This window comes from Gadus chalcogrammus, chromosome 11 (assembly GCF_026213295.1).
Source record: "Gadus chalcogrammus isolate NIFS_2021 chromosome 11, NIFS_Gcha_1.0, whole genome shotgun sequence".
NCBI classification, from domain to species: Eukaryota; Metazoa; Chordata; class Actinopteri; order Gadiformes; family Gadidae; genus Gadus; species Gadus chalcogrammus.
This window is the reverse complement of record NC_079422.1, coordinates 19,259,007-19,268,434: the sequence shown is the minus strand read 5'-3', so window position 1 is coordinate 19,268,434 and position 9,428 is coordinate 19,259,007. Positions and strand designations below refer to the sequence as shown.

The 9,428-nt window shown below is 40.8% G+C and overlaps 1 pseudogene; it reads right to left on the bottom strand.

The window, feature by feature from the left end:
• Window positions 1–1,932: 1,932 nt before the first annotated feature.
• Window positions 1,933–8,344, bottom strand: LOC130392236 (aromatic-L-amino-acid decarboxylase-like; annotated as a pseudogene).
• Between the last annotated feature and the right edge of the window lie 1,084 nt (window positions 8,345–9,428).

Genomic DNA, 9,428 nt, shown 5'->3' with positions numbered 1-9,428 from the left:
CCCTGTCCAGACGCTTCCCTCCACTCTCCCTGGTGACCCTTCGTCCCCCAATCCTCCAGAAATGTTTTAAACTCTTGAATAGAGCTCTATCCGCAGGCTGCAGATAGTGTGTAGTGTGAGGGGGAAGGCTAAACACACACATACATTGTTGGCTTTCATCAAATTCAGAAATTCAATGTTGTACACATGGGAGGAGTGGCCATCAACAAGGAGCAAGTGGGGTCGTGGATCATCTTTGGGCAGGCTTCGGAGAAAAAACTTGCCCCATTCAGTGAATAATTCTGTGTTTATCCACCCGTTATCCGACACCCTGAGGAAGGTATGTTCGGGAGCCCCAAAGAGCCAATCTGCCGTCATCCTCTTGCCCTTGAAGATTACAAGGTTTGGGCCATACCCACCAGCAGCGTTGATGCTGGAAAGGCAGGTTGAGGTTTCTCCTTTCTCCCCAGCAGTGATCTCAAAACAAGGTGACCCAGCCTCGGCAACCACCCTAGTGGAGAGGAAGTGATCCTGGAGCCCAGTCTCATCACAATTCCAGATATGATCTGGAACATTCTCCAACCCCAGTCTGTCAATTGTGTCCTGATAGTTTTTAAACCACGTATTCACAACAGTGGGGTTGAATCCAGCAGCTCTATGGGCTGAGAGAGCCTCGGGTTTCCTGATCCTGAGTTTCTGGTTGCGTCTCAAAAAACCCTAAACCATTTGTAACCAGCCTTTTCCTTTACTTCACTGAATCCCCTGATTCCTTTCTTGGTGGCAAACTGGTAGGCCAGTTGCTGTGTATCATTCATCCTCAGGGGGAATCCTCTTTTTGCTAATGTGACTATCATCTCCCCAAGCTACCTCATCCTCACTGCTGATGATCGGCTTTCTCCCTATTGTGTGCTCAGAGATTTTATGAACAAACATTTAATAAACACATTAAGAAAAAAAGTAGCATGATTATTTTGATAATAATTAATTTGTACCCTTAACACCAATTATGGTCAGAACTGTATATCACTGACCTTGTAGCTTTCACAGCAGGTACTTCCTGTTTGATGATTTTCCCGCCCTGATTTATGACTGGACAGTTCAAAGGTTAAATAATTAGTCATAATAACGTTAGTCATAATAACGATAATCTTCGTGTTTTTATGAATCACTACCGTTAATATATAATTGAATATAACGTCCCTTATTTGTCCCTTTGCATCGACCAATCACGAGGTGTTTCGAAAGGCATACTGGGTTTCGCAAGGCATACTGCGAAGCACAGTCGCAACTCGTAAGGCACTGCGGTCAAGCCAGCCGACTTCATCAAGATCGGCGGACAAGCCAGCCGACTCCGTTTTTTGCCGTACCTGTATATACTAGCCATTACGGTAATAGCGTCTCAGAACTAGTTTAAAATAAAAGCATTCGTCGGGTACATACAAAAAGACAGTCAATAAAAGCAAATACTATCAAAGGAAGTGTACGGCCGTTGTGGTATTTACTTTCAAAATAAAAGCCCACCAAACATTCCAATATGAGACATATTACATATGATTTTGGATACGATTTAAAATAAAATGCCCTGTTATTCCAGGGTCATTTCACTGCAGGGTTATAGTTCACGACCCCATGGGGTCACGCAAAAGGTTTCAGAACATTCTGATGTGGAGTTTCAAAATAAAAACCAACCAAAGTTTCCAATATGAGACATATTACATATGATTTTGGATTCAATTTAAAAGAAAATGCCCTGTTATTTCAGGCTCATCTCACGTCAGGGTTATAGTTCACGACCCCATGGGGTCACAAAAAAGGTTTCAGAACATTCTGATGTGGAGTTTCAAAATAAAAGCCAACCAAAGTTTCCAATATGAGACATATTACATATGATTTTGGATTCAATTTAAAAGAAAATGCCCTGTTATTTCAGGCTCATTTTACGTCAGGGTTATAGTTCACGACCCCATGGGGTCACGCAAAAGGTTTCAGAACATTCTGATGTGGAGTTTCAAAATAAAAATAAAATAAATAAAAATAAAAAAGTGAGTGGCAACATGTTGCTGCAGCAGTGAACTCTGTCAGTAGCACGGAGCGCACAGTCCCAGAATTAAAAAAGAAGTGGTCTGACATAAAGTTACATATTTTTATGTAGCCTACCAATACATCGTTATGGTCCCTAAAGACCCTCTCCCTCCGAATCCTGCCATCTGCATGGTCCGCCAGAAGTGCCATATGGTGCAGCATTACCACGGCGCTCACCTCTGTATTTAGGTATAGGGTTACGGTAATAAGACTGACCGAGAACACCTTGGATAATCAGTTTGTAATCACCCACGTAAAATGTTCTTGAACATAACCCCTTTTTAATGCCTGATTTGTCATGAAAAGCATCAAGAGTAACGGACAACGATTGTGATGAGGAGTGTGGCTTGGTTTTCCACACTTGGGATATTGACATTTGATTAGGCTATGTGTTTACAGTGTCACATAAAAATATCATGTTATTGACACATGTTGGACAGAAGCTTTATTCCATGCAGTCGCGCCGTCAGTGGACAGTAGGCCTATGGAGTGACGGGATTAAATATAGAGAATTTTTTTTAATTTATATTCTAAGGAGATGTTCATAACTGAGAAATAACGCAGTTGACTTAAATTATTCTGATTACATAGATTTAACGCATGATAACGCACGGGTTGAAATTAAATTAATGAAGGGCGATGATGAAACATAATCGTTCTCACTCTACAATTCTTCGGTCTGACTTCAGTTCACCACCACACCATCCGTGTCGCCAATTCTCCTTTTCCTCTAAACTATGCGTACGCATGGGTCAGGGTTTGCTTAGGGCTGCGCACATTTTCCCGTCAAGTTGGTTTTTTATAGATCACAACCTTGGCGTGGAAAGTCACGTACGCCAATTTCAGCCCTGTTTTGTGCGTACGCAACGGTTATAAATGAGACGGCCCCCCCAAAAAGTGTTCAATTCAATAAAGACTCAGACCTACTAAACACACCCCGCCACAGAAGCCAACAAGTATTACAATTGCAACACAGTAAATATAAAAGTCAACCCAAGCCTGTTCAGTTGATTACCGCACACCCAAAAGATGAAGATGACAACGGAAATCATGAAGCAAATATAAATTGCGTTATGGATCCATGTTCGCAGCCTTACATAAAATGAGCTGTAGGTAAGGTAAAGGGTAGGTAAAGGTATGTAGGTAAAATGGCATAGGCACCTTGGCTATGTGAGAGAAATGCTGTGAATATATATGGGTCTGTTCTGGTTGAAAATGCATCTGCCAGTTTTTTGGCAACAATGATGTCATATTCCCTATCCTGACTGGTCAGTTTTCCTTTCCTTCATGATCAAAGAGGTTCTGCAGGAGCTCGCTGGACAGCTCGGTGATGTGCTTCCACGCCTCTTGGATATGGCGCAGCTCGGTGGTCCGCCCACAGACGACGAAGCGCAGAACAAAACGTCCGCGGAGCTTGCAGGACACCAGGTAGATCTTCCCCGTCCTGGTGATTTGTTTCAGCAAGGCTTTGTTCAGCTCATCCGAAACCTGGGGGCAAAGCATAGCCAGAGAGGAGGTTGAATTAAAGACAACGGATGGTATACTTTGAAAGAATGAACAAACAGACGTGATACCATCAGGATGCAATCAACAGGAGTAGTTTGTATTGATGTATTGATTAAATAGACAAATATTCAAGTGCAGAGAATCTTTTTTTGCCTTTATGTCATTTGTTCTGGAAGTTATGGCCAGTTAGCCACTGTTTGATAGTGTAGTATAACTTGCATGATGTGCATATTTGAATGCATCTTTTACCTTCAGCCTGAAGCAAACTAGTCCCATGACTACTTCAGCACAGATCTCAAAGTTGTTGTCGCCTCTCACCAGATTCTCAAATGTTTTGGCCAATTCCACATGCTGCAAACAGAAGACATTCTGTGTCTCAGTTCATATTCAATAATGTATAATATCGCCCAACAACCATCAGGGACTTTGGTTAATACAAAAAGAAGATTAAAAGATTATTATGGCAGTATTATGGCAGTAGGCATTTTTACATGTATCCACTAGATGGTAGCCTTGTGTCATTAAATCTTGTACCAATATATACCATGCTCATAATATACACAGCAATATTTCTATATTCTGTGTACCTTACGGATGAAAGCTTGGAGGCCTCTGAGCCCGTACATGCGGAACACAAACCACAACTTCAGGGAGCGGAACCTCCTGGCCATAGGTGTACCCCAATGCTGAGAGTCAGAGGAGAGGTGGGGTGAGAGAGATGTGGAGAAGAGGTGCAGAGGGAGAAAAAAATAAAAATCTGATATTTAGCATGTAGCTATTAATGATTTTATAATTATATTATTGTCAATTAACTACTGCACAGACTATTTTACCATATAATCTTTAACCAGACCTATTGTGGGAAAACAATTTTGAGTTAGATATTGTAATGGACATGGACTTTTTGCGGTTTATATAACACATAAATCATTCATATGACTCATTTCTGTTCCACACCTTGGTTCTTTTCATAAAAAGGGAACAATGCTATCAAACATAAATCTGTAACAACGAAGATTGGCTCCAAATAAATCACATTCAACACAACAAATGTAGGACAATAACACACGAGTAGATTATTAATTAAATAAATGAACTACATGTATTTTCCATTACATGGAAATACAAGGTTTGCTGGCCGCTAATGAAATAAGGCCATAGCCTGTGTGCCTCAGCTTGCTTATAGCTAAACCAATAACTCAGATCTCGAACCCTTTAACACCCACATCATACTCGGGACTGCACTGGATTAAGATTAAGCCACTATATTCAACATTGGTCCTATTCAGCATTAACTGTAGCTGACACTATAGTTGATCCTTTTCGGACCAATTCTTTTCAAGTAAAAAAGCTATTTTGTGGGTAGAGTAGGGCTGAGGGAGATGGTTGCACCAACCTGACCCTTGGTTTTCATGTTTCAGGTACTCTGGATCAATTTGGAAAAAGCTCTGGTTAGGCCTGCGCTTTTTTTTACCCTTAAACAACACAAATGCATGGCTTGTTGAATTGAAAACTGATTCAAAAAAGACATTCCCCATACTGAGAAGAAAATTATAATAATTATATCTGGGATTTTCTGCCAAAACCGGAAGTCCAATTGAACACGTATGTAGTCAATTTCCATTTATTAATATTATATATGTCCCCAACTCTTCTTGATGTTGGGCTACGTGGTCCTACATGACGCTGAAGCAAAATAAATGCAGAATTGGACACAAAATATAATGCTAATGTATGCCTGAATACCATAATTGACCAATCAGAATCAACTCTTTATAAAACACATTTGTTAAAATAGTTATGAGAATGTTTGCATTTCACATCAGACTGCGGATTGTCAATTCCCAATTCTATAACGTTGTGCTATGATAAACCATGTGCTATTATTGGGTCACATTTGGGTCACATGAATACATAAAAAGGCTGATAGTACTGGCACTGAAATGAGTGCAAATTACTTTAAGCTGACACTGTGTATTGGATCAATAGTGGTATTTACTCTACCTGGAGGTATTTTGGGTGGATTACTTACCACATGGCCGAGCAGTCAAAGCCGACTAAGAGAAATTTGTTGGGGTTGATGTTAAATGAATCTGCAAACTTTAAAATGAAAGGAAGGAAATATTATCGTAAATGTTCATTTCATAAAAAGGACTTGCCAGGATAACATTAATGATGTAAGCCTTTATATCTTAAATTGTTGATACAACTGTATTTGCTTTTGTATTTTGTTTTACTATCAAAATTAATTAATTGAACACATAAATAATTAAAAATAAGCTACTGAAAGGCGTCATTTGCCAAAACGGAGCTCAACCTGCTGCAATTTGGTCCCGATCTCTCCCTCCTCCTCCTCCTCACCAGCTATCGGAAAGACCTTATCCAAAGCTCTTACTCTGCCTCAGGAAATTACTCCTGCTCTCATCTATTGCTTCATGTGCCTCTCTGTCTGTCTTGGAGGCGGGGAGCCGCAGCTGCAACGGCAGCCTCTAAAACATTGATGCTCTCTCTCTTGCTGTGGTTATCGGTTACTCATGCACACTTGTTGGTTGGACATGTTAGTCAAACCATTTCCAACAGCAAATGTAAGCCACCAGATGTTAAAATGAATGCGTTTGTATGTTTTCGCACAAGAATAGCTTGGGGAAGGAAAACTGAAAATATTTAAACGGAATCAAACATATCACAAATAGACATAATGCAATTACAAATATGTATGTATGTATATGCTTTGTGGCCAACTCACATATGGGCCCAAGTTCATCAATTTTATCAAATGCACAACAGGGAGTCGTGCCAAGGGTAGCGCAGAACTGAAAAGCACAGAATGAAAGCAAAAAAAACATCCATGATTTGTCATTATGCATTTTGGTTCGATGAATACCCAATCATTCCATATATGTGTGCTTTAGTCTGTGTGCACGTCTCCATATAAAGAAGGGTATGAATCCAGTGGCCTTGTCCTCAGCCACCATCTTCTCCAGGGTCTCTGCTCTGACAGAGAAGTGCTCATCTGTTGGGACCATTCTTATCACCACTCCGCCAATGATACTGGCTTTCTCCACTGATGAGTGGGCCTGAGGAATAAGGCAAAGACAAGAGATTCTATAGTTACTATAGCCTCAATCTACCCATAATATATTTATATGTATTTTCCCGGGTGTTGCAAGTATTTCAAGCTGGCAAGATAACAACAGCAGTGATCAAATCGTACTTCTTCGGAGGTGTAGGCTATCAGTTTGGAAATAATGTCAGCCTCTGATCGTTGAGGATCGGATTCTTGGACACATTTCACTGTTTTGAGGCGAGCGGAAAGCAACGCCATCAGAGTCGCTTCACTAGCCGTACCCTAGAAGAATAAATAATTATAAATATTACAATATTGTTAAATTGAAATCGAAATCATATTTGGGATAAGTTATAGTAGTTTTGGTTTGGTTTTCGGGTTCAACATGACAATTGAGCCATCTGAACAATCATACATGTATTACTGTAAATGTATGAGTAAACAAACAGTAAAATATAAAAGAGTATGCTGCATGTGTTCAAACATAATAATACAAATTATAATACATTTGACTTATATAGCGCTTTTCTAAATACTCAAAGACGATTACAGAGTGAACACAAAATAAAATAAACATCATAAATTGGATTGACCTGTAGGGGCCAGTGTATATCTCTCCCTTCGAAAGAAGCTGTTGTGTCATGACTGACCTGAATGACTCCTCCTCCCTGACCCTGTGTCTCTGAAAGGAAGTCTTCTGGAAGTTGGAGCATCTTGCCCAGCCAGTCCAACATCACTGTTTCCAACTCACTGCATGCTGGATTTGCAGCCTTAACAAAATAAATTATAATATATAAATGAAATAGATACTGCATGCAATCACTACTTCATACCCATAATACACCATCCAATAAAAACAATTGAATTGCAGTCATTGTACATTGCCGTTTTAATGAGACTGAGAGTTTCTGCCTTACCCATGTGAAGCCAATGGTTCCTATGCCGCTACTGAGCAAGTCAGCCAAAATAGATGGGAAAGAAGTTGAATTTGTGTAATAGGCATAGAAGTGTGGGCTTAGCCAGTGGGTCACCTAGAAAACAAATGAGAAAGAATTGGCAAGAAAACATAAATGGTTGACTCATTGTCTGTGATTGTTGCACACATGTTGCAAGCATAGGCCTACTCATTTTATTTGTATGCTGCTGATCTCTGAGTTTAGTATGCCAATCCTGCAGTTACAGTTCAGTGACTCCAGTAACATATTTGGTCGAAACAGATATGAGGCTTAAAAAAAGGAAACTTTCTGTTCAACCAGATTTGGGCTTAAATAATCAATTGGATCTCGTTGATCCCCACTCGCTTCCTGATCAGTCCTTCTACTACACACTCCAACACTTGAGTACTAAATAAGCTTCAACCCCTTGTATTTGCCTCTATTGAGAGCATCGCCTTTGCCCTTGTACAGACTCACGATGTAACTCTCTTGCCAATCAGAGGGGATCTTGCTGGGGACTTCATTTATCCCCAGAAGGATAATGAGGGGGAATAAATACATGTGTGAACTCACTCCGGGCATCATGACCCTGTCGACGTCCCTGAGCACGTCCTCGTAGCTCTCAGGCTCCAGCGGGGCCTCGGAGGGGATCATGGAGCGCAGGTACCCGGGCTCCACGTCTGGGTACACTCGCCTGTGCTCAATGTTCTCCTGGTAGTCCGCCACAAAGTCAACCATCTCCTTTCCACGGCGACGGAACTCTGCTGCGTCCATGGTTACTCTGGAGGGGATAAGATAGATACACATGTGTCTGTATGTGTCCTCCTGACTGCTGACAAATTACAGGTGGAACCACGGTGGGTTCTGAGTGTCTTCAGCCGGTCCTCTGATTCCTCTCAGATATGGCAATTTCTTTATAAGATATTCCGTCTAGGGCAGATGAGACTTCTAAATGCAAAAAAGTACAAAATAGGTGTTGACAATAACCTGTTATAGCTCTTGCAGAGTGAGTCAAGATTACAGTTAGACAGAGCTATTTAAACAGTTTCAGATCCTCCCAACAAAGTGAATAATCATATCAGGTCATGTTTACCCAAGACACACAGTACCCAAGAGTACAGCCAGTAATCTACACACGAGACGTGTTGTCTTTCTCATTGTGTTTTCTCTACAGCCTTTAACTGAACAATTGCCCAATAAACGGTCAAACTCTTGAATTGAGGAATTATCATTTAAATCCATAAACACCATATATGTAATCCGGGGCATATAAAGACTGGAACCAGAAGATAATTACTTTCTCTCCATGGAAACCCATTCATAATTTTCGATCTCATAGGTCCCATGGGCTCTACCGGAAGGGGCGTGACTTCGCCACTCTATAAGCCCTGCATTGTCTGCGGCCGCTGCGGACATTCTTCCACCACTTGGGTCGACATATATGTGCGAAAAGACATTCTCGTCCCTGGCGTACTTGAAGAACAAGTACAGATGTCGGCTGAGCAGCGTGGAGGAAAATCTCTGTGTCACCGTGTGGCATCAGCCCAAGAATGAACTTACTATGTTCGAAAAGCAGGCCCATCCTTCACGTTAGTGTAAAAAGCGAAAAATACTCTCAGTTTATTTAGATCTGATGCATGTTCTTGGCTTGAATTGGACATTTATTTTTGAGGAGGAGGAGGTTTATCGTTCATGCGTCTTGTTCAGGTCTAGATCTATCTGCAGATGCACTGTTCCGTCATGTTTAAGTTCTTTTCAAAAATATACTAGGCATCTTGTCATTTTTCCTTTGATAGAATTGTTTATTCGATTATTTTCCTTTCAGTTTGTACAATTGTGGGAACATGCGATGACCAGGA